General features: G+C 40.5%; 1 long non-coding RNA gene across 1 annotated transcript in view; it reads right to left on the bottom strand.

Annotated features, from left to right (window-relative positions):
• Window positions 1–9,428, bottom strand: part of LOC309664103 — a 118,443-nt gene extending 109,015 nt beyond the window's left edge. The window contains exon 1 of the long non-coding RNA XR_014265611.1: window positions 6,790–9,428. This is a non-coding gene — a long non-coding RNA (uncharacterized lncRNA). The remainder of the gene's footprint in view (window positions 1–6,789) is intronic.
• Window positions 9,429–25,772: the final 16,344 nt, after the last annotated feature.

Genomic DNA, 25,772 nt, shown 5'->3' with positions numbered 1-25,772 from the left:
TCCTCATTGCACGTACAGGTTGGCACAATATTTCAATTTACTGATGAAATTCACGTGCTCACTTTATTAAACAAGGTACTTACTGTCTGCCAGACTTCTCCACTATAAAGTTATGCCTCCCATCACAATTAACAAGCATTTTTCTGCGAGATGCATCGTAATTAAGTAATTCTCCATACTTCATTAAAATTTCAATTTACTCAGCTATTTACTTATGTCTATATGTGACCGTGATTTCCTCTTTTGTTTAATGGGCTATTTTTAATTACTATCATTATTTATTTTGATCCTCAAATTGTCCCAGTTTTGGGCAGGGAATCCTATCATTTTGTGTCCTTTGTCATATTCCCTTTTTTTCATTTAGCAATGCCTTTCTTTCTGGCAGAAGATATTCCATGTTCTTTTGTATTTTCTTTGCCCTAGTCCATAAATCACCAGTTTCTCCAAATAGCTCTGTTTTGGTTTTGTTCTGGGGGATAATGTTAAGTAGAAACCAAGTTATGGCCACTAGACGTGCTGATTTTTATTCCACACTCCAAGCCATCTCAGTGGGTATTAGAGGCTGTACATGTATGTATTCACACACACACACATACAGACATATGCACATCCATGTTAATATCCATATTTATTTCTACATCCATTTCTAAGCATTAAAGACCATGAGTTCACAGTGAAATATCCCATTTAGATCCAAACCACAAGGTTCAGTCTAGTTTTTCCTCTTTCTGGGTTTCTCCTCCTCCATGCGGTCTCCTCGCCGCACTTCGGTTTGGCTCTACATGTGAGAATATCCTCGTTACCCTGCCTGGGCCCCGATACCCGGGTGAGGACGCCCGCTTGCGTGACTCTCCCGCGGTGACCTGGCCCTGGGGCCCGCTTTCAGGGCCGCTGTCTTCACGGTAACTCGGCTGTCTGCCTCCCCCGAGGACCTCCTCCTCACACTGCACACCCTCCCTGACCGAGTCGCCCTCCTGCCTGGGGGCCCTGCTGACCTTTTTGTGGCTCTGACTCTAAACCTGACTCTAAGTGCCATGCCCTCCCCCTCGCCGAGACGGGGGCACTCCTCTCCCCATCAGATTCCCGCCCTCTGAGTACAGGCCCTTCCCTCCTGTGATTTCCCTGGCCTCCGCTGTCCCCATGGAAACTAGCCCCAGCCCACCTGCGCTCTGCCCCGCACCCTGAGCCACTGTGCCCCGCGCCTTCCCTGCTTTGTCCCACCTGAGAGTTCTACACCTGAATTTCTCAGGAAAGGAAGAACGCAAAGAAGAGAAAGAGAGGGGTGAAGAGGAAGATTTGCGGTCTTGAATCCTAAACTCGTTGCTCTTTCTATAAATTGATCGAGGCTTCCCAGTTCCTCAGGAGTCCATTTATCTGTTCAATAAATACACACTGAGTCCTTATCATTCACATAGCATTTTAGATTAGTTTTTTTTTAAGTTCATACATTTGCTCATTTAAACAAAGAGAACTATTTCCCTTAGATATAAGATTTAGAATCTCATGCCAAACTAAGAATAATTCCATAATTGATGCACTGAGAGTAGGACGTGCTATTTCATTGATAACTTATCACTGTGAATAACATTTATTAAATTAACATCCATCCATTGTATTTCTTTCTGCTTGTATATACATGTTGTAGAAAATCGGGTGTTAATCACTAGGAGACTAATTTTGAGCCAGAAGCTATTTGAAATAAAGTGACTTCCTACTCAATCCTTCATCAGATTACTGTCTTTGAGCTTGAAATTGACTTTCAACATCATGACAATAATGGTATATACCTGTATTATTAAATGCAAGCAAAGTCAACCTAGTTTGCCTATTAACCCTATTAAGTAGGTATTTTTATTATCATTGTTAACAGATGGAAAAACTGAAGTGTTGGTGTTAAGTGATTTTTTTTCTAAGCTCCCTGATCTTGTAAGTGATGGAGCATGGAATTAAATTTGACTTGTTATAGTTACGTACTTGAAATTCTTAATCTTAACTTTTCATGTTCTGACACCCAATCCAGTTCTCATCAGAAATTATATTTCATCACTTTTCTTTATCATATATCTCAAACATATCAAATGGTGTACATTATACAATTCCTTTTATATGGAGCTGTCCCCACTGTTTTGAACTTTCACATCGCACACCCCACCTCCATAATTTGTCTGTCACTGAAGATCTAGGACAGGAATCACCACTTCATTTTGAGAAACAACACTGACAAATTGTCCCCCTCCAGACTTGTAACTTATATTTCCTATATATTCAAGTATAAAATATTCAAATGAAGTTGAATATCTTTAATAGAATTACTACTTACTGAGGGTTTTTTTGTGAATTGTCTCTTTATATCCTTTGTAACTCTACTCTATGATCCTTATCATTTTGGAGGTAAATGCCAATTCACCTTAACTTCTTCTAGGCTCTTCCAATGACAGCACTTTAGAATGATCAGATGGTTATTTACTGCACAGCAGAGTAAAAAATGAGTGAGTTTAACTTTTGGAAGGACACAATCTACAAACAAGTACAACAGAATGGTCATTCTGTAAGAATACCTGTCAGCAGTTAGAAGAAAAAGTTTGCACCAACTGACATACTCTAGATTATGTTTATCTATAATGAGTGAATTTTGAGCATTTTGGCACAGATATTCTAAGTATTCCGTATCTGAGGAACAGAGTTCCTCTCCTTGGATGAGTAAAGACAGACAGTTAACCTGCGGGTAACTCATATTTTTGGCACACTGTTGGATACAAAATAGTTTATGGTTTATGACTGATTCTAATGTAAAGTTGAGCAATTAACACACATAAAAATGACATCACAGTGCATTAAATCTGTGTTCACTCCAGAACAATTAACGTGCCCTTTGCTTGGGAATATAGCCTAAGATATAGAAAGAGAGCACCAGCTTGCAGTCAGTAAAGACTATGCCAAAATAACAATGGACTAAATTGATAATCTATGTGGATGGCCAGACCACTTCAATTATTTTCTCAAGGGATTCTAAAGTCCTTGTGATCAAAAGAGGAAAATCCCTTTTTTATCACATATATTGGAAAGGAATTTTTTTTAAACAACCTAGATTAGAAATTGCTTTAATAAGTACTGTAGTAACAGCAAGGAATCTCTTTCCATGAAATTTTTCAAATCTTTGTAGAAAACCTGACAATATTATTGATAGTAATTTAACACACAGTAATTTGTATTCTACGTGCCTAGGCTACCCATAAAGAGAAGTTAGCATAAATATTTGACATTTCACTTTCTATATGTCACTGGGTTTTCGATTTGAATACCACCTTTACTTCTGCTTCTCAACTATAATCTTTTTGAATTTACAGTTTCCCTTCTGAAGGTATAAATGCTGTTCACTGATACTTTGTTTCAAATTGGCAATGATGTGTTAATGAAAATGGAACTCTGCATGTGTGCTTGGATACCATGTAGGCACTTCATTTACACTGCTTACCTGGAAACAAGAGTTTTAAATGTCTGCCATTAATTTCAGGGTTATGATAATCATCTTTTTCTATTCTATCATAAGCAAGATTCAGCCACAATGGGCTAGAAGTAGACCTTTACGGCCTGTTCCTATGTTTACGTTTACGAAAAACTTCTACAATATCTGCTTAAATGTTTTTAAGGATAATCCATATTTATATTACTTAAAATGTTCATTACATTCACTACACTTTTATTTTTGTTAGCTTTTTTTTAAATGTTTTTAAAGAATTCATTTTTTAGAGCAGTTTTAGGTTCACAGCAAAATTCAGGGGAAGGTACAGAAATTTCCCATCTACCCTCTGCCCCACACATGCATAACTTCCCCCGTTATCAACACCCCTCACCAGAGTGATACGTTCTTATAGCTGGTGAACCTATAAGGACACCTCATAATCACCCAGAGTCCATAGTTTGCTCTTGGTGTCATATATTCTATCGGTTAGGACAATGTATAATGACATGTATCCATCATTATAGTCTCATACAGAGTATTTTCACTGCTCAAAAAAATCCTGTGCTCCCCCTATTCATCCATCACCCCTCCAAGCCTTGGCAACCTCTGATCCTGTCACCATAGTTATAGTTTTGGCTCTTCCAGAATATCATATAGTTGGAATCATATAGTATGTAGCCTTTCAGATTGGCTTCCTTTACTTAGTAATATGCATTTAAGGTTCCTCCATTTCTTTTCAAGGCTTGATAGCTTATTTCTTTTTATTGCTGAATAATATTCCATTGTCTGGATGTATCATAAACGTTTAAAAATTTCATACTTTGAAATAATTTATATTATTTATAGGAGAAATGGAAAAAATAATGCAAAATATTCCCACTGAAACCTCACCCAGTCTCTTAATGTTAATATCTCATCTTCTTAGTTTTGATAAATGTAACCTTGGTACAGTTATGAAAACTAAGCAAATAATGTTAGGACAATGCACTTAACTAAACCACATATAATATTTGATGCCAACTGTTTTCTCACTAGTGTCTGTCTTCGAGTCAGAATCCCACCTATGACATCACACTGCATTTAGTCAATCCTCTCCTTATTCTCCTCCAATCTATGACATTTCCTGCTGTTTCCTTACCTTTCATGGCCTTGACATATTTGAAGGTATTTTGTAGAATGTCCCACAGTTTCAGTTTATCTGATGTTTTCTCATGAATAGAGCCGGGTTATGAAATTGAAGACAGAATACCCTAAAATCATTATTTTTCCCTTTCCATGCTCTATTTTCTAAGGTGTGAGTCATTAAGTTCAGCCTACATTCAAGGAAAAGGGAGTTAAGTTTCAAATCCTGGAAGAAATATCAAAGAATTTGTGGACATATGTTAAATACACCACAGTAATTAATACATATTTTGGGGAAGATCATTTGAGGCTATGCAACTATTCTATTTCTTACTTTTTAAAATTTTATTTATTTACTTATTTAGTTTTGGCTGCGTTGAGTCTTCATTGCTGTGCACTGGCTTTCTCTAGTTGTGGCGAGCGGGGGCTACTCTTCGTTGTGGTGCGTGGGCTTCTCATTGCAGTGGCTTCTCTTGTTGCAGAGCATGGGCTCTAGGTGCACGGGCTCAGCAGTTGTGGCTCATGGGCTCTAGAGCACAGGCTCAGTAGTTGTGGCGCATGGGCTTAGTTGCTCCGTGGCATGTGGTATCTTCCTGGACCAGGGCTCAAACCCGTGTCCCTTGCATTGGCAGGCGGATTCTTAACCACTGCACCACCAGGGAAGTCCCTCTGTTTCTTCTTAAAGTCGGTTAATTTTAGCAACCATCAGTGGATTTTGCCTACTGCAATTATTACTCTAGTGCTCAAATGGTGATTATTTTCCTCATTACTTTTACATTTATTAATTGGAATTCTTTGATAAGGTAGATTTATCTCTTCTTCTCTATTTATTCTATCACTTTACTATCAGGATGGCCTTACCTGGTTTTTAAAATCATTCTTTCAGTTATAATTCAGTATAATCATATTTGTTTTGTTGCTCATATTTTTCTTGCTTTGGTTATTGGGAGATTTTCCAGGGACACCCCTCCCCCTTTTATTTTTAGCAATTCCTTATTTTTGCAACTACAAGATGTTCCAGACCTACTTTGTATTTTTGCTGCCTAGAATCAGCCACTTCTTCAAAGAACCATGGTTTCTTTTACTGGGGAATGGTATGTACCACTCGTTTCAACTGTACAGTTCTCAGAGGACAGAGATAGGAAACTCATATATCTATATTGCTAACGATGTGGATATTTGTACTAACTAACCCACACATGTATCTATATTTATTTCTACATCTCTTAAAATAAAAAGGAGTTAATAGTGGTATCTCTCATTCGGCACAAGTTTTGATCAACATTTCCTCTCTTGCTTACTTGTAACTTTTTTCTCTGGCAGTGAGAAATCTGGTTTCTATTATTGACAAAGCATCGCTTTAACCCTAGTATGTGTTTGAAGGCTTTTCAGAATTGGTGACCATACCAATGAGAAACAAATTTACCAACTACATTACAGTGTTTTTATACTTTTTTTTTTTCCTTTGCTTTGAGCTTTACAATATTCAATCGAAACACTGCTTTCCAAAGTTACTTAGTTCTGCTCCTTTTCCTTGCTGTCTTTAAATGAGGTATATTATAGTAATTGTACCGCAGTTAAATTAGTTAGGGACTGAATTTCACTCCGGTTTTCCTAATACCCTGCTTTATGTTTTTGTTGTTATTATTGTTGCTGTTTGTTTCTAAAGGGGGCCCTGTGCCCAGGGGGTGGCCGCGGAGTGCAGAGCTGGGGAGGCGGGAGGGAGCTGGCTGGGCAGAGGGTCGTCCAGGGGGCCCGGGACACGGGGGGGCCTGCTGGGCAGGACGGAGGTCCCTCCCCGCTGCTGACCAGGGACGTCGAGGGGCGCTGAGGCTGGGGTGGCCCTGCGTCCTCCAGAGGCCGCGCCCTCGCCAGCCTTCGGAGGACCTGCCCGCCACACACAGGGGAGCAGGCTGGCCCCCTGCCCCTCCCGGGACAGATGGAAGGGTCACTCTTCTCTTTCCCTCCCTCTGTCCCAGTCCCGTGGGCACGACTGGCTCAGGCAGGGCCTGCGGCGGCGGGGACAGTCAGGGCTTGGGGTTGACGCATGTCGCCGGGCCACCAGCGAGACTCCGGGCCGGAATGGGAGGCTGAGGCCTAGGCTCCCGAGTCCTCCTAAGTGGGGTCCGGAGGTGGGAAGGACGGAGACAGACGACAGACGGGGCCAAGGGGCGGGGTTGGGGGGGGGTCCCAGACGCACTCACCTGTACGCGCCCGGCTCCCGGAAGGCCCTGTCCCGCCCTCCGCTCGCCGGCCTCGGGGCCTCGCCCCCGCGGGAGGGGTCACGCCGGGCACGCGTCTCCTCCGCACGTTTTGCGCGCGCGGCGCACGGGCTCCCGGAGGTGCGGGGAGCGGCGCGCCGAGTCCAGTCAACGCCGCGAGCGCAGCTGCAGCTCCGACTCCGAGCTGAAGGGCAGGCGGCGCTGTCACCTTCTTGGGACTGTGCGCGCTCGTCAGGCTGCGCTGCCGCGGCCTGGGGCGCTGGAAAAAAGCCGCCCGCCCGCCTCGGCCTCGCGCTCCTTCAGGGCTGGGCCGCGGCGCAGGATGCCGGGCCCCCGCCCCCTCGGTTCAACACCAGGAGGACGGCAGCCAAACCGCCAGGGTGCCGGAGGTGGCCCCGCGGGGGCCATGGGGTCGTCTAGGCCCCCCTTGGTGGCCTCGCCCCCTCAACTTCTCGGTGGGTCGGAGGGCTGGTCCTGCCCACTGCCCGGAACCACGTAGGTCACCTGCACCTCGGAGGTACCTTTCCGCACCGGGACCTTCTGGTAAGGGACATTGTCCCAGTCGGTGGAGGCGGGCTTCTCGGTGGCCCAGACACAGTGTCTGCAGGAGGTGGTTCTGCATCACGTCCAGGATGACCCCAAGTTCATCGAAGTAGCACCCTAGGGCCTCAGGGCTTCTTGAAGGTAAGGGTTGACACAGGTGATGTCCAGGTTCCGGATGGGCCATAGATCCTGTTGGCAAACCTCAGCACACAAGGTTCTGGCCCATCTCTCTGTCCAGGTGGTGGCCCATGTGGTCCGTCTGGTTCTGGCGGACCCGGGAAGAGATGAGCTTGGACAGCTGTCCTGAGCCCCGCAGGGCCCTCCCGTGGCCACTCCGAGATGACGCGGTCCCAGCCTGTCTGGCTCTGACAGGACTCAGGCATGTTCTTGGTGACAGCCTCACAGAGGGTGGGGACAAGGCCGGTAGAAGAAGCGGGTGGCCTGTGGCCCCTGGTGCGGGGCATTCACGTGGCTGTGAGACCCCACGTGGTCTTGTGCAGGTGTTCTGGGCAAAGAGCTCCCGTTCGGGCTTCTCCTCCGCGTGGCTCCTAACAAGGGCTGCCTCTCAGGTGGATTCCTTATGCATTAGACTTAATGAACATCACATGGCCCTGGCGGTGGATTTTTTTTTTTTTTTTTTGAATTTCTTATTATTTTCTGTGTGACGTCAGTTCCCTGATAGTTTAAATCAAAGTTGTTAATTTGCAGATCTCTAGCTTTTTCCTTCTTGTAAAGTTAGAAGCAATGTTTATTCCTACTTTTACCATATTAGCTGAAACTGGAATTCTTATTTATTTTTTATAAGGTTTAAACGATTCTCAGGTGACAAGTCTTGTGAAATCAGACTAGTGAAATTCTCATATTTATACAAACAATTATGGCTGTTGGCATTCGTAATGGTTATATGGTTATATTTTTATAATTTTCAGTTACTATTGGAGAATGTATGCCATTTTTATTCTCTTAATACCATGAATAACTTGAGCTCAAAATCATTTCTGATACTTCTGGTGCATCAGACTTAGTGTTAGATTGTGTTTGACCTATGAGAGAAAACTTGGCCTTAAATGTTTTATGGCATCAGTTGAAAATTAAGAGCAGAAATTTGAGAGGCGATACAGAAGTTACAGAAGTAGATGGCATAGCAGGCAAGCGATGACTGAAATTGTGAAAATGGAGGTGCGTATGGAAGGGATAAATTTTAAATCTAGCTTGGACGGGTTAAAGTGTTTGCACTGGGGAGACCTGAACATTATTAGGAGAAGGAAATAAAAATGTTAAAGAATGCAGGAGAGTGGTTAAGTGTTAGGCGTCATGTAATTTCCATGGAATTACCTTCTTACAGGGAGGAAGAATTGTTGGGGGATACTGAATATGCACATTAAATGACGGTTTAATTTAACAAGAAGTTGTGGAAACCTTAGGTAATTTGGGGGGGTGGATTTCATAGATGGCTTTGGACACAAGCTTCTGAGTAAAATTAGGCAAGTTTTAGATATGAACTTTATCTAGTATTAATTTCTTCTTATTCCAAATTTTAGTGAATCCCAGGTTGAGTGATGGTTTGTCATATTATTCTAAAGTACATTTGATAGCTTTCTAATTTTGGTTCAGCAACCATTTGCCTCATTTTACAGTCATGAGCTGGTATGTTACACAAAGCCAGGAAGCTGTTTTATCTGTATAGAAAGCATGTAAGCTCTAATCTAAAATATATTGGGAAAAGTATGTGACCAATATTTAATAGTCATTTAAAATGAAGGAGTTAAAGTAACATCTTATACATTGGATGTGACTAGAAGTTACATTGTCTAGTCTCCTTTTTAATTTGTTTATTTAAAAAACATTAGATATGATAAATACTAGGCACAAAATTCTGTCTTACAAATTCGAGAAAATTATATTCCAATTATCATTTTCAGAAAACATCTATGTAAACCAAGAAGATGCCCTTTCTCTCTAATAGCCCAGAAGATACCCTTTCTCTGCAATAAACCAAAAGTCCATTCCACTCTTTTAATAAGTCTTAAAAGACAAGGATACTGATTTTGTGTGTGTGTGTGTGTATATATATATATATATATTTATGTCTATCTGTATCTGTCTATATCTATCTATCTATATCTATATATCTATGTAAGAGAACAAATATCAGCAATCATTTTTTACAGAGAGTGGAGTATTAATCTGAGAGCCTATCCTGAGTCACAGAGTTCGTTTTCTTTGAGGTTTTTATACTCATTACTGCTAATTGTTAGGAAAAATTATTCTCTCCATCTTCACTTAAATGTCTATTACTCTTAAGCCTAAGGATCAACTACCACAGAAACATATCTGAAAGTCTGCTCTAGCAAACCAAGCCATGGTGACTGGCTTTGCCATTGTTCACTCACATTTTAGAGATATCTGATGGCAGGAGACAGCATGGTGAAGGGGAGGCAAGGGTTCCGTGGCAGTCAGTGTAAGGAAGATAGTGTAGGAGCTTTAGGAATGTGACACTGGTCACATCCTGCATCTGAGGTGTGCGTGCAGCTGTGCTCTATTGTGGGGAGTGGGTTTGTTTGCTGGGGTTACCGTAACAAACGTTACAGACCAGGTGACTAAGCAGAAATTTGTTTCTCACCATTCTGGCGGCTGGAAGTCCTAGATGGAGGTGTGGGCAGGGTTGGTTTCTCCTGAGGCTGCTCTCCTTTTGTGGACGGCTGTGTTCTCTCTGCTTCTTCACGCGGTCATCCTTCTGTGTCTCTGTGTCCGAATCTCCTTTTCTTACAATGACACCAGTCATATCAGATTGAGAGTCCACCCTAGTTACCTCATTAGAAGTTGATTACCTCTTTAAAGAATGTATCTTTATATACAATCACATTCTGAGGTACTAAGGATTAAGACTTCAACATATGAAATTTGGGGAGACAATTCAGCCCATAACAGGGATATATAGGGGTATCCAGAAAGTATATACAGATCTGTTAGTGTTTTAGAGTGATTATCACAAAGCGACTGCGATTTATTTGTAGGACCTCTGGGAATGGTATAAAAATTTAGTTTCCGTAGATAAACTTGTGCTGTAAAATACATTTATTTACTTATACAGAGTATTTCTACATTGTATACCAGATAATTTTGCTCAGAAAAATAGGTCTGAAAAAGAAAATTAATCTGTACAGCTGGGGAGAAAACGTTTTTTATGGGTGAGAATGCTTGCAGTTTTCACATATTGCAAGTTGTTTCATATCCTGTGCACTTAAATACAATGTGAAGTCTGGCATTTCTAAAGTTTTCTCACTTAGCAGTTGGTAAAAACAACCTTGCTTAATATTAGGCTTAGAAGTCATACATGTAGTGAAAAGAACAAGAATTTGACTATTTTATTTAGTAGTTGTGTAACTGGAGATCATAAATTAACTTCTCAGAGCCACGGTTTAACTATCCCTAAATTCGGAATAATTACATCACCCTTGTAAGCATCTAGGTTGTGATTTTGGACAGGTTAATTCTTGTTCTGGGGGCTGTCCTTTGCATCGTGTGACGTTTAGCAGCCCCTCTGTCCTCTACCATCTCTGTGCACACAGCACTACCCTCTCACCCCCATTTGTGACCATCAGAGCTGTCTGCAGGTAGTGCCAAATATCCCCCTGGGAGGTAAAGTCAGCCCTCAGTGAGAGCCACTGACGAGCCTGTGTGGCGGAAACAAACGTCTCCGTTTGACGAAAAAGGCAGTGGTTGCACATGAAGTCATACACCTGAGATAGTTTAAGATCAGCTCCATTGAAGCTTTAAAAAAGTTAAAATTGTTCTTTCTTAAACCTCTGTAACTGATATAAAAGCCTAAACTTTTCAAGAAAATTATTAGAGTGTGTCATTTAGAAAGCATTCGAGGTTTTGACCAGAAGTCTTTAGAGGACTCTAGATAAACTCTTGGGTTTCCAGTGAGGAGCAGATCTGTCACCTCCTTCCACTGTTCTCCTCATCCTCAGAGATGCCTCCAATTCAGTCATTCAAAGAAAAGTGCAGGATAGTTGTGTAACTGTATAGGTCGTTGAGGCACCTAAGAGAGAAAAGCCACAGTCACGCTATTTGTTAGAGGGATAAGGACCTTAGCATAGGAAAGGAGAGGTTTGCACGGCCTTTGCAGGTACTGATGGAACAGACACCAGTGGTCTCGGTCAGAAGCATGGAAGCAGGTGTGCTCTAGAGCCATCTGGAGAGCCCCAGAGCTCCGGCATCTGCTCTCACATCAGTGTGCACCTGCTTCCAGGACAGCGGCTTCTCTCCTGAAGTCACTGCCTTCCAGATCTCACGTGGCTACCTCTCAGTATCAGACTCTGACCAGAGACCTTCTGGGGAAAAGCACACAGGTGACCGGATTCCCAGCTTCTCTTATGAAATATGGAGCGCATGGAAGGCGGTAAGATGGAAGATGATTCAATAACAGGCAAAGAACCCCATCCAGTTCTTGGAAACAACCTAAATGTCCATCAACAGAGGAATGGATAAAGAAGGTGTGGTACATATATACAATAGACTGTTACTCAGCCATAAAAAGGAATGAAACTGGGTCATTTGTAGAGACATGGATAGACCTAGAGACTGTCATACAGAGTGAATTAAGTCAGAGAAAAACGAGTGTCGTATATTAACGCATACATGTGGAATCTGAACAAATTGGTATAGACGATCTTATTTACAAAGCAGAAATAGAGACACAGATGTAGACAACAAACGTATGGATACCTAGGGGGAAAGCGGGGGTGGGATGAATTGGGAGATTGGGACTGACATATACACACTACCATGTATAAAATAGGTAACTAATGAGAACCTGCTGTATAGCACAGGGAACTCTACCCAGTGCTCTGCAGTGACCTAAATGGGAAGGAAATCCAAAAAAGAGGGGATAGATGTATATGTACGGCTGATTCACTTTGCTGTACAGCAGAAACTAACACAACATTGTAAAGCAACTAGACTCCAATAACATTTTTTAAAAAGTCAGATCCCAAACTTGCCACTTTTCCCATTGAATTCAGTATTTAAGAGGGTGTGCCAACCTTCTGCCTTCAACATGTAGCTCACCCTTGTGCTGACGAAGACCTACTTGGTCTCAAAGTGTTGTCACCCAGCCGGCACCATAACTGGACTTCAGTGGGCTCTTCCATGCTTATGCCCCTCATCTGGGGTAAGGGGACATTAATAAGATTAGGAATTAGTGAGCATGAGTCCATTGTCATATTCCTTCATTATGAAATGAGTTCCTTGGTCAGAAATGATGCTGTTTAGAAAACAACATTGATAAACAAAGCATTCTTTAGATACAGGATGGGCAGGAAGGAAGATGCCTATCTACAGAAGGTGTTTATTCCAGTGAGGATCAACTGCTGCCTATTCTGTTATGAAGAGCTTAAATTTGATAAACTTGTCACCAGTGACTGCTCTTTGCTTATGCTGCCCTATTAGGGCCCATCTTATGCACAAGATTATGGAGAGTCTTCTCTCCAGTGTTGTTGTTTTGGGTGTTCATAGGGACACAAATACTTTGGTACATGTTCTTAAACGTCTATCAACATCTCTTCCTCAGACCTACTTGTTACCAGATTTTCTTGTTTTTTTTTTTTCCCCCGTTTACTTTTATTGCGATATAATTGACATACAGCACTCTGTAAGTTTAAGGTGTACTTATGTCAGTGACCACATTTTCAGTTGTCACTTATTTGTCTCTCACTTTGATGGTTAATTTTATGTGTTAGGTTGGCTGGGCCACAGCACCCAGTGTCTGGGAGGGAGTTCTTTTGCTGAGATAAAATCAGTGGACTTTGAGTAAAGTGGACTCTCCTCCATAATGTGGGTGGGTCTCACTCAATCAGTTGAAGGCCTTAATAGAACAAAGACTGACTCCTCGCAAATAAGAAGGAATTCTGACAGCAGACAGCCTTTCCAACTGAACTGCAAAATTGATTCTTCCTGTACATCCACCCTGCAGATTTTGGACGTGTCTGCTCCATAATTGCATGAACCAATTCCTTAAAATCAATTAATATCTCCTCTCTCTCTCTCGCTCTCGCTCTCGCTCTCTCTCTCTCTCTCTCTTTCGCTCTCGCTCTCTCTCTCTCGCGCTCCTGTTTCTCTGGGGAACCCTGACTAATACAGTTACTATCAAGACAGTGAATCAGTGTAGATCGGGACCTCTAGCCATTTCACCTTAAAGGCAAAACTTACCATCCAGGTGTGATTCTCAAAGTGCTGCACACAGAGAGGATTTCCTTCTTCTGTGTCCTTCAGGGACATGCTGATGGGCCTGTGATGTTACAACTGTTCCCTTCCTTCCGGTGCCATACAAGACAGAACTATATTTGAGTAAGTTCTTGGTTGAATATGTTGCACATATTCTCTCCTTTTCATTCTCTTAGTGATATCTATTAATGAACAAAAATTCTTAAATTTAAAGTAGTCAAATTTATTATTTTTTCATTTATGTTTCATATATATATTTCATATATATTTTTTCAGTGCTTTTTTTCTATTTAATCTTTACCTATCTTGGATTCATGAATATTTTTTTCTGTATTTTATTAAAAATGTTTTGAAGTCCTGGTAATGGAAGTGTGGGAAAGTCAAGCAAATTCCTCAAAACAAGTATGCAACTGGAAAAAATTATTTTTTAAAATTTCAGTGCACTAGAAATCAACCAAAGGCAGTGAGAAGTTGAGAAGTGCGTATACATGAAAACTGCTAGTGGAAAGTTTGTGGCTTTCTTGCTTGGATGCTGTCCCATCTTGCTACCTCACCCTCACTCCCAGCTCAGGCTACAGACACTTCTTTCTGGCTGGAAAGCATAGAGTCACTTCAGTGTGGCTGATAGAGCAGCTAAAAAGTTATTTGGGGAGTGAGAGGGCCATAGATAGACTGAGTTTACAAACCTTCTATGCATCCCTGCTGACTACTAAACAGTGCCTGTTGGACATCCCAGATAACCTAGAGAAAATTTGAAACCTGGAGAAATTTGTAAACTTGCTGAACCATTCAATGTGACCCTCAATCCACAATCTACTGAGAAGGCAAAGGGTAGAAGCCTCATTGGCATAAAACCTTAGCATAACAACCGCTCAAATCACTGCCTGCTAAACTGTGAAGACACAGGGGAAGCAGCTAGGGGTGCTGGGCTTAAACAAATCAATATGAAACAGAGTAGAGATATCAGGGGTTGTACATTGTGGAGTAAGATATTTCACATTTGAAATTCAGGCAAGGTTATTGCTTACTAAAACCAACAGCATTTAGAAGAACAAAACAAAATCCAGAGATGCTACAAAACAAAGGTATACATGTGGACCATTTTGATTCAGTGATTTTACTAGAAATCTTAGTGCAATGAGGCAAAAAAAGGGAAAAGGACTTGATTTTAGCAAGGTAGTATATTTCTAAAAGATACAGTTTGATATACAGAGAATCAGTTGTATTTCTCTCTATCATATACTAAAAATCCAAAAAGAATATTTTAATTGTTCATTTACAATAGTGTGTAAATATTTAGAAATAAATTTGACACAAGAAACACAAGATCTGCACACTGAAAACTGCAATTCATTGCTGAGAGACATTGTACAAAATAAAACAATATCAGAAACTTATAAGATTTCTTGCCTACAGAAAGTTGATGGGAGTGGGGTAGAAATCATGGGGAAATACGAATGAGGTAATTGGTATGAGAGGGGAGACACTACTTGGAGTTTAGCTTTTTTCATTTCTCTGACTGTTAGAACCATGGCATTGTGTCATATATCCTAAGGAAATAGCTAATGAAAATCAAACAGTTATGGAGGAAGCCCCAAGTGGAATGTAGTCAGTAGCACGTAAATCTATCTTCTAGATGAATAATGTAACTACACTCAAGAGGTTGGAGAAGGAAAGAACTAACTTAAGTGATGTTGGGAAACAGTGTTTTGACTATATATTGTAAAGTCAAGGAGAAATGAACCATAAACAAATACATACTGTAGTGACTTCTGAATCCAATTTATGTGCACACTAGTGTTAAACTAATAAGAAACATGTATAGTGGATAATGGCAGCCAGTTTTCTCACTGCCAGGGAACAAGTGGAAAGAGGGAAGATTAGAACAAACCCTAGTGTTGGATTGGGATTGGAGGTATTGCTATGAATGTAAGGGTTTTTGTTAGTTTCTAATAAAAAAAAGTATCACACAGATACAGAGATAAAATATGTATACACGTGTGTGTTAGTACATACACTGATTTCCTAGCTTTATCTGCTGAGACTAAAAGCAATAGCACCCAGAAGCAACAGGTAAATCTAGGACCCAGGTTGGATTTCTAAACACCATTATCCAATTAGACATGCCAGAGCTCCTTAAGGAAATTCTTAAATGCAGTGATGGGGCAGAGAAAGTCAGAGGTGAAACTGGAATAGCTTAGGGTGCCAGCAGGCAAAGAAGTGCTTAGAAATGATGGTGACAGGTTAAAGGGACACACAGGAGGCACCTGAAAGAGTTCTCAATGACCAAAGCCAGAATAATGTGAACAAAACATGAATAATGATAATATTCACCTATTACCTATAAAATAGGATAAATATCAGTTAGTTCATGTTTACATAAGTGAACTAATAAATAACTAAATGGGGAAGAAAGAACAACTCTTCCCTACAGTAGAATTCTAACAATTGAAGGTAGAAGTAATGAGGGTACTAGAAAATCACCATGAGGCAAACAGTTCTGTAATACATGTCATAGACAAGGTTGATTGATGGCTGCTAAGATTACCTGGAAAAAGTGTGATGAAAAATAAAATAATTGCATAGTCTCCAGGTATCTCCCCACAAGGGACTTGTTAAAGGCAAACTTATGTAACTTTACGGTGGAGGATCTCAGGCAGAGAGCAGTTACACCAACTGATCAGGGTGGCAAGAAGTAAGGGTATTGGTACCTCCCAACAGAACACACTGAGAGGGCACAGCTCCATTTCCATGGCATTGCTGCCAGGATGTCTAAGGGCAATCCAATGGTGAGAAAAACTGCAGGCCACCCTAGACTGAATATCCAGGTATTTCAGCACTGTCGGAAAAAATTATCTTTTTCCTATTAAATTGCCTTGATTTTGTTGAAAATTGACCACGCATATGCGTGCATCTGTTTCTGGACCCTGCTCTATTATTTCGGTGTAAATGTCTACCCATTATGTCATTAGCATGCTGTCTGGATTATTGTAGCTTTAAAATAAGTCTTGAAATCATTTTAACAATATTGATTCTTCTAATCCAAGAACATGGTATATCTTTACATCTGATTGTGTCGTCTTCAGTTTCTTTCATCAGAGTCATAGTTTTCAGAGTACAGGTCTTTTGCCCCCTTAGGTAGGTTTATTCCTAGGTATTTTATTCTTTTTGATGTGATGGTAAATGGGATTGTTTCCTTAATTTCTTGTTCTGATATTTCATTGTTAATGTATAGAAGTGCAACAGATTTCCGGGTATTAATTTTGTATCCTGCAACTTTACTGAATTCATTGATGAGCTCTAGTAGTTTTCTGGTACTGTCTTTAGGATTTTCTATTTATAGCATCATGTCATTTGCAAACAGTGACCGTTTTACTTTTTCTTTTCCAATTAGGATTCCTTTTATTTCTTTCTCTTCTCTAAGTGCCATGGCTAGGACTTCCAAAACTATGTTGAATTATAATGGTGAGAGTGGACATCCTTGTCTTGTTCCTGATCTTATTGGAAATGCTTTCAGTTTTTCACTGTTGTGTATGATGTTAGCTGTGGGTTTGTCATGTACGGCCTTTATTATGTTGAGGTAGGTTCCCTCTATGGCCACTTGCTGGAGAGTTTTTTATCATAAATGGATGTTGAATGTTTTCAGTTGGTTAAAGTACTCTATTTGTTCTTTATTTTCTAAATTGTATTAGCCAATCTCAGTCCTTTGGATTTCCATGTAAATGGTAGAATCAGCTGGTCAGTGTCTGTGGAACATTCAGTTGGAAATATGATAGGAATTGGCATGGAAACTACAGAGACATCTGAAGAGTACATACCTTTAAAATACTGTCTTTCAATATGTGAAAGACATCTCTCTCTTTTTCTTTTTTTAGGTCTTGAATTCCCCTTCCCAGTGGTTTGCTCTTCTCAATATACAGGTCTTGAAAATACTGTATTAAGTTATCACTAAGATTTTCATGGTTTTGAGGTGGCTGTTTGTCACTTTGAACTCATGGAGCATCTTCAGAACTAAAATTCCTAGCCTGCTCTGCTAGCAGAGTTCTTCTTGTTCCTGTCAAAAAGGATGGTGTTTATTAGAAAGATATGCTATTACAGTGTATATCTCTTTGTGCAGCGGTGACTAAAAAGAGGGCTGAAGCAACAAGGCATCTGTCTCCTTCAGCGTCCCCATCCTGAGAGAGAAGAGGCTGCCACTTTTCTGTTTGAATGACCAAGCAGGCTGCCTTTGTTGTATGACTTAAAAACTGTACAGCCATGAGGGAGATCCCAATATATTTCTCAGTTTCCAACTCAGCCCCACTGTGTTTATATTTATAATTGCTGGAAACTCCTTCCAAATTCTGAAAGGATATCTTATTAGAATTTTAGCTTTTCATTATGTTGTGAGTTTTGTTTTTTAATATTTTCTTCATGTGTTTTACTGAGAAGGTGGTAGAGAGAGTTTTGGTTTCTGGTTTAGAAATGTGTGTGGTAAAGGGGAAAGGTGCGGGGAGGGATAGATTGGGAGCTTGGGATTTACTTATACACGCTACTATATTTAAAATAGATAACCAACAAGGACCAACTGTATACCACAGGGAACTCTGCTCAATATTCTGTAATAACCTAAATGGGAAAAGAATTTGAAAGAGAATAGATACATGTACATGTATAACTAAATCACTTTGCTGTACACCTGAAACTAACACAACATTGTAAATCAGTTATAGTCCAATATAAAATAAAAATTTAAAAAAAAAGAAATGTGTGTGGTGCCCAGGACAAGGTGAGCTACCAAACCTTGACTGCAAGCTGAAGGGTGAATAGAAGTTAAAGGTAAGAGGGGGAAGGAATAAAGCAGGATGAGGGAAAAACGTGCACAAAGTCAAAGGACATTTTAACTAAAAATTTCTGACTTCTAATTAGTGTCTTTTGCTGCATTTCATGTATCTGTGTGTGTCTCTTAAAATCACTTTTATGAGAAAAACGTAAATATGGAAATAAAATGTAATTATAGTATATAAATTTTAGCCATTAAAGAAAGCAATAACAATTGTATTTTATTTGAATTTTGGCACATACTTTTTCATATAAAATTGCTGAATTATGGTTTATTAGTCATTTAATATTTTATATAAAATATAAGGTAATTGAAAAATAAGCTATAAAATAGAACCAAATAATAATATTGCTGATGTATGATATTTCAGTTTTTTATGGATTAAACATGTTTTTATAATACTCATCTGGGACCCTGAGCTCTGTAATCTGTTTTTAGGGAGAATGTATTAGGTTTTTTTTTTAACTTACCAACAGAGCATGCAAGAAACACATTTCCCCATGATGGACCCACTAGTGTTAAGAAAATAGTACCGACTGAAAAAAATGCACAACCTAACAGTTGAGAATTATGGTTTATCTGACAGACAAAACTGAGGACTTAAGCCTGGGATGCAGCATCTCAGACAGCTCTGAGGGGCTGCTCCCAGGAGGTAAGCAAGGAGCCAGGATCTATAGGGGTCTTGCAAAAAAGACCAGGTAGTTGGAACATCAAAAGATGACTGGTAATTAAAGAAAGCCAGCTATCTGAAGTTAAGGAATTTAGCAGTTTTCTATGTATGGGAAGATGCAAGAGTCTGGGCTGACTGAAATCATTCCTTTGATGTGCACCTCAGCTCTCTGGGGCCTGTGTCCTGTGCTTTCCCATCCTGAGTCCCCTCAAGGTGCACCATGGTGGGGGCTGCAGTGGCTGAGGCCTTGATGGCAGGCATCCTGTTTCCATCCTGAATCCCCTCAGGGCTCACCGTTTGGGGCAGCTGCAGTGGCTTGATGGCTGCAACAACCTTTGTTTACTGATAGGGCAGGTGACCTTTTTCATTCACAATAAGTATGTCTTTGCTGTTGTCTTGTTGGTCCTGAGATGAGGAGAGAATCTGGTCTCAGTAGTTCTTAACCTGATGTGATACATTCAGGTATTCATTATGCATTTCTCAGAGACCTCTACGTGGTTGTATAAGAATTTACTATTTTGTCTTTAAAACAAACAAAAAGCAAACCAAAGAGTACAGTGGGGTGCATCTTGATCATGAACACCCCTGAAAGGTTTATCTCTGGATAAACAGCCTATACCTTGGGTCTGACCCACCCGGCTGAGGTCCAGTTGTCTGCCTGATCCCTTCACCCACAGCACAGCCAAGTCCTGAAAGGGCCCTCACTACATGTGGGCCCATCTCACCCCACTGGGTGTCCTCCTCATTTTATAGGATACGGAGCATGTGTGCAGGGAGGTTTGTGGCTCACATAGATGGCTGTGAATCTGGGACAAGACCATCTCGGTGGGGATCCAGTGTCTACACCTGTAGCCGCTCCACTGCTCTGTCCTGGAGCCTCCTAACGGCCTTCTCTCAGTTTGAACCCTCTGTCAGTGAGAGAAAATACATTTTCCCAAGAAGCTTATTATTTTCAACTCAAATGCAGGTCTGTTTTAGAGGATAGTGAACATATACTGAAGTTTTGTACGTTTTCACTGATTGTTTCCGGCGTGACGTGCCTCAGAGAATTCTCAGAGATACATTGTCTGCGTGTGGAGGAAGAGAGTTTTTAAATATTATAAGGCTCAGAGAGAAGTCCTAACATTTTCAACTGGAGAATTTCAGGCTTAGAACATAAAATCCTAATCAAGTTTCAATTCATCTGTTTTTCATTCTTGCGTTAATTAACAGTTAAGAAATAAGTAGTGCTTTTTGAAACTGGGAGAATTTGTTAGTTCCTTTTTTCTTGTCCTCAGTGATTAATCCTTTGCCAGACTACTCTAGAAATCTTATATCTCATAATCTCCTGACAATTAGATCACATGGAATGTTCTTTGCTAGATGTCTTATTTCACAAAAATGCTCTACTCCCCTGGTCTTGCTTTTTATAGCATCTGTTTTTCCAGGATGGGTATTAAGCTTCTTGTGATTATCTCTGTGTTGTGATAAAAATTTATTTGGAGAAAACATTTTAAATGAAATATATTTGACAGACACATTTGGTTATACTGACTTTCTTTGAGTTTACACACTGGACTTATTAATGTCTGATAACTGTGCAAGGCAATTGCATAGGGCCACTGCCAGTCACTCTTAAAACTTTTTACATTGATCCCCACCAAATTCCCCAAATAAATGGTGAAATTTGGTAGCAAAAAAAAAGAAAAAAAGAAATATCTTACTTATCCTTTCCTGTTACTTCTTTGAAATCAACTCATTGTGTGATCATTAGGTGTAAGATTTTATGTGAAACAAACAAAAATTCATGTTTGCTAACTAGGGAATTATGTGTATTCAAAAGTAAGTTTGTACAAGGCAAAAAATGTGATGTAGGTACCTCAAAGAGTTGTGAGAATTTAATAGGGAAATGAGAAAAGATCATAATTCAAGAGAAGAGTACAAGTGTCAGCTGGGGCTTGGAAAATGATATGATTTGTACCAATCCATTTAGTTAAAATATTTACTACATCCAGGCATTTCTCTAGGGCTTGGAAGAAAATGCTAAACGAGGTACAGTCCTTATCTAGAGAAATTGTCAGCTTACTGGAAAAAACAGAGACATAAACAGAAAAATACAGAGCAGCTCATACAGTTAGAGTAAGAAGGTTAAGGGCTCCTCAGGAGATTGCTCTAAGGAGGAAACAAGGAATGGATCAGGTACCTCCCATACGTGGCATGTTAGGAGAGTCCTGTGGCAAGATGTTCATGTTCTTACAGTAATAATTGATGGGTAATTAGGTTAAATAACTAAGTTAAAAGATGCAGGAATTAGTAACTTCAAAAAACCATGATGGACAAGAAGGAAAATATAATCATACAGTATCGGTCAGCATTGAACAACTTTTATTAATAAAACGCTGCAAATCCTGAAAATGGATTTAACCATAAATTTTAAACTAACATTAGGGGAGGAGAGCAGAGGGCTCCTGTGTTTTGGGGAAAAGGGGACAATGATAGAAGAGACCGAAATTTCTCTCTTTTGTGTTTTGGAAGGTATTCTATACTGTCCAATATTAGAAAACTAAGTAGCAGTTATTATGTAGCAGTAAGAATTAAATAACAGGAGAAACATCTTGAGAATGCCCAGAGGTTGACTCTGGATGGTGAACTTTGCAGGTGGAGAGGGTGGGGTAAGGAACTGAACATTTTTTTGATGCCACGTAGAACTGTTTGGCTTTTTGAACTTTGTATTATCGATACAATGATAAAAAAGAAAAATTAAAAAAAATAAAGGATTTTTAGGCATAAGTGACAACGAACGTTCTGGAAAGTTTAGTAGCAAAGGATTAAAAATGGAGAAAATAGCTTGAAATGATTGCAAGTTATTAAAAATATTTTTTTTTGGATTTGAATATCTGAGTATATTTGGAGGCAGAAGAAAAGGAAACAGTGGTGTTGGAAGTATTAAGATGGAAAGGAAATTCAGGCTAATTGATTGAACAAGTTCCTGGACAGCAGGAAAGACTAGAATATGCATATGTGTCCGTTTAATCCTAGATCTCTGCTTCCTTCAACTACTGGTTAATAACAGTAATGAAAAAATCTGCCACCCTCCTTTTTTTTACCCCCATTCCACTTCTGTTTGTGAATTAACAGCCTTTAAGCACACCACTGGGTTTGCATCTAGTTGAAGAAAAGTTACTGGTTGAGGTGGGAGAAGTTGTAGGAGCCCGGAGTATCATCTGAAGTGTTGAAGGGAGTTAGGAAGACGATTCTAAATGAGTGTGTAGAGTGCATACGGAAGAGGAAAGAGGTTCAGAGAGATTGTTCTGAATCCTGGGGAGAAGGCTCTCCCCGACATCATTGAGGAGAAGAGACTTGGAGAAACTAAGGGTGACAGATAACGCCTGCGTATTATAGAAGAAGGAAGAAAAAAGATTGCAGGAGAAAAGGGAACGCTTCCAAAGGAAGGTTCATGCACTATTTTTCTTCTTTGGATCTTTAGTTCTCCTGGAAAGCTTCATGGTTTGCTTATAGAAAAGGGGGTTCACAAGAGAATCAGCTTTTCAGTTTTCCTGCAGAAGTTCTTCATTTTTATAGTAATCTTTTTTATTTATTTATTTATTTTTATATTTATTTTTGGCTGTGTTGGGTCTTCGTTTCTGTGCAAGGGCTTTCTCTAGTTGCGGCAAGCGGGGGCCCCTCTTCATCGCGGTGCGCGGGCCTCTTCACTATCGCGGCCTCTCTTGTTGCGGAGCACAGGTTCCAGACGCGCAGGCTCAGTAGTTGTGGCTCACGGACCTAGTTGCTCCGCCGCATGTGGGATCTTCCCAGACCAGGGCTCGAACCCGTGTCCCCTGCATTAGCAGGCAGATTCTCAACCACTGCGCCACCAGGGAAGCCCTCTTCATTTTGTGAACTCAGAAAAATCAAACATTTTGCATATCCTTTTCATCAACCTCCCTTGAGGAAACCATCTTTTACCCTCTTTTTTCTCTAGAAGTATCAATTCTAAAAGAATCTACTATTGCATGTCTGGTAATTTCCTTCTTTCAAAACAAAATAGATTTTCCCCCAAATCACAGAAAATAGAGAAAATGGCTGTACTTTTTAAATTAAGATACATCTCACTTACTTTCTTCAGGAATTTCATTGCTAATCAATCTATTAGCTATTTTTCAAAATCCTACACTTTGTATATTTGGACCAAAATGTATTTATTTCCCATAACCCGTGCATTAAATTAAGAGTCTGTCTTGTTTTCTTTCAGAAGATTTCTGTTGGATAAATTAGAGCAGAGTCATTGGCTTGTGTGTTTCTGCAGGTGCAGGAAAATGAGTTACAAAACACAGGTTTGTTGGCACAGACATACCTGGTTCCCATCGTGGCCTTGCCATTTATTAACTGTGGCCTCAGAATGTCGTTTGTTTTCCATGAGAATGTAATATTGCCTGCCCCAAAAGAGTATTGTGAAGACTGCTCTCCCTGAAAGTGGGTGTGCAATCTCATTTATTTTTCTTTCCCACACCTGACATGGACCTCACACCTCCTGAGCAAGTCAGCCAGTGTCTCTCCCCAACTGGCTGATCATGCTTGGTGAGATCTGTGTGGCATGTGGCACAGTTTGGAGGCTACTGAAGAGGTGTGCCTTCCTTTTCCCCTGGAATCATCTTCTGTGAAAAGGCTACTGGCTACTGTATTCTGTTTTATTTATTTGAAAATGTAGATTATCCCTCTGTGGCCTGCCCCAACAAACTTTAGAGATTCTATTCTTTCTCTTAAGGAGTAAAAAATGGATTTTAAAGTTCTGTCTTATATAGTTTCAAAAAGATGTGATTCTGTTTATAAACTGGAGACTGTATACTCATGTAGCCTTAGAAGGCTGGATTGTTGTAACCATGCAGGGTGGTGGACCAAGCTGAGGTTAGGATGGGGCAGTCTGAGAAGTAAAGTAAAGGCAAAACATAAAGATGAGAAATAGGGATACAGTTTATTTTAAAAATCTTGAAAACTTGCTCTGTGCCAGGCTGTCTGCTGCTTATTAGACCAGGCGGGCAATCCTCATTTCAGTGAGCTCACATCTAGTTCGGGGACGGAGGGACTGGGACAGTGTATTACAAAAAGTGCTTCTGCAGAACATTTTTATGAGAGTTCTGTCTGAGGAAATCCCTAGTCTTGAAGAATTTAATGAGATTTCACTCAGTGGCAGTTCCTGGAAGAAGAAAGAATGCTTGCAACCATACAGGGACTTCAAAAGATAAAGCAAGAAATATGAGCAGTGCTCAGTGGGAAGTGACCCTATATGCCCTGCAAAGGAATTTGGATGTTAATTTATTGAAATAGGGAAATCTGGCAAAAAGGTGGTATATGGATTCAAGAGAGGTTGGAATGAAGCCATGAAGGTACATTACTAGGCTTTAATATTATTAATTAATTCTTTTGTCAAACAATTATTGATAGCTTTCAATGTGCTGGGTACCAGGTGAGGTAAAAAAAAATTTTTTTTTAAGACTTTAATAAAAGCAGTTACAGTGAATCACAGGGTTACTGAACATTTAGAAGGTAGAGTTAACAAGACTATGTCATCATTTGTATCTGAGGGGTGTAGGAGGAAGGTCAGGTTTTCAGAGGTTTGAGGCTGGATGGTTAGGATGGTTGGGGTGTCGTGATGAGGTCTCCAAGTCAGCATCTGAATCTTGGGTTAATTCTGAGAGGAAACAGGTACAGTCAGAGTGGGCAAGCCAAGATGGACAGCTCAGGACACAACCAGGAAATCCAGCCAGAAAATACATGGTAGGAGTTTTCAGTCTGAAACCCATCTTAATAGATAGAGTGAGCTGAGTGCCCTGCATATAACACAAGTCCTGCTCTACAGAAGAGAAGCACTTCAGCACTCAGTCTAGGGTAAGGGAACTTGTAAGAGATCAGAGCAGAGAGGAAATTAAGAAGAGCAGGTCAGAATCAGGTGTCACAGAACAGCCATATGGCAGAACACAGCCATCTCTGTAAGCTTCCTTTCTCGAGACAGTGAATGAGAGCTGACATGCCTGCAGGGGCCATGTATATGTGTGTGTGTGTGTGTGTGTGTGTGTGTGTGTGTGAGAGAGAGAGAGAGAGATGATTGCGCACAGACAGGAGGCTAGGCCCTCTGAAGTATCCTTGCTGTTCTTACACCAGATGTCCACAGGTGCACATTTCTCAGAAGATTAAAAAAACATTATGGCCAGGACACCCTTCTATGTGTGCAGTGACCTTTAGTTCCAAGCGGCCTGCTGTCCCATTAATCCCTGTCCCGGAATGGAGGCTGGAGTTTCCCATGCTGACCATCTTTTCCGCTGTGTAGAGAATTTGGAAATGCAGAGGGTGACTTTCTTTACCTCTGAGGCCAGAAGAATGTGTTGTGGGACCTTCTTGAGAGAAAAGTTTGAAAGACTTAAAAATATGTGTGAATGAGGTAGTCACATCCACAGATCCCATCTGCGACCACTGGGCATTTAGGGGGAACTTTAAGGCATTTTTCATCTTCTCTGCCCTTCCATCCTTCCTCCCTGTCTCACTCACTCTCTTCCTCCTTTCCTTCCTTTTTATCAAGAGATGGATTTTTCCTATGAGTTAGCATAATATCAAGGATATCAGGATAAGTGTATTCTGGCCTCAGGAAGTTCTCAGACTTGTGAAAAAAATGGCATGTGAGGATCACAGAAAAGAGGAGACTTATATGATAGGAAAGTCACAAGT

The sequence above is a fragment of the Balaenoptera physalus genome (genome assembly GCF_965194825.1).
Source record: "Balaenoptera physalus genome assembly, chromosome: 7".
Taxonomy (NCBI): Eukaryota; Metazoa; Chordata; class Mammalia; order Artiodactyla; family Balaenopteridae; genus Balaenoptera; species Balaenoptera physalus.
Note: the sequence above shows the minus strand (reverse complement) of the source record. Positions and strands in the feature narration are given on the sequence as shown.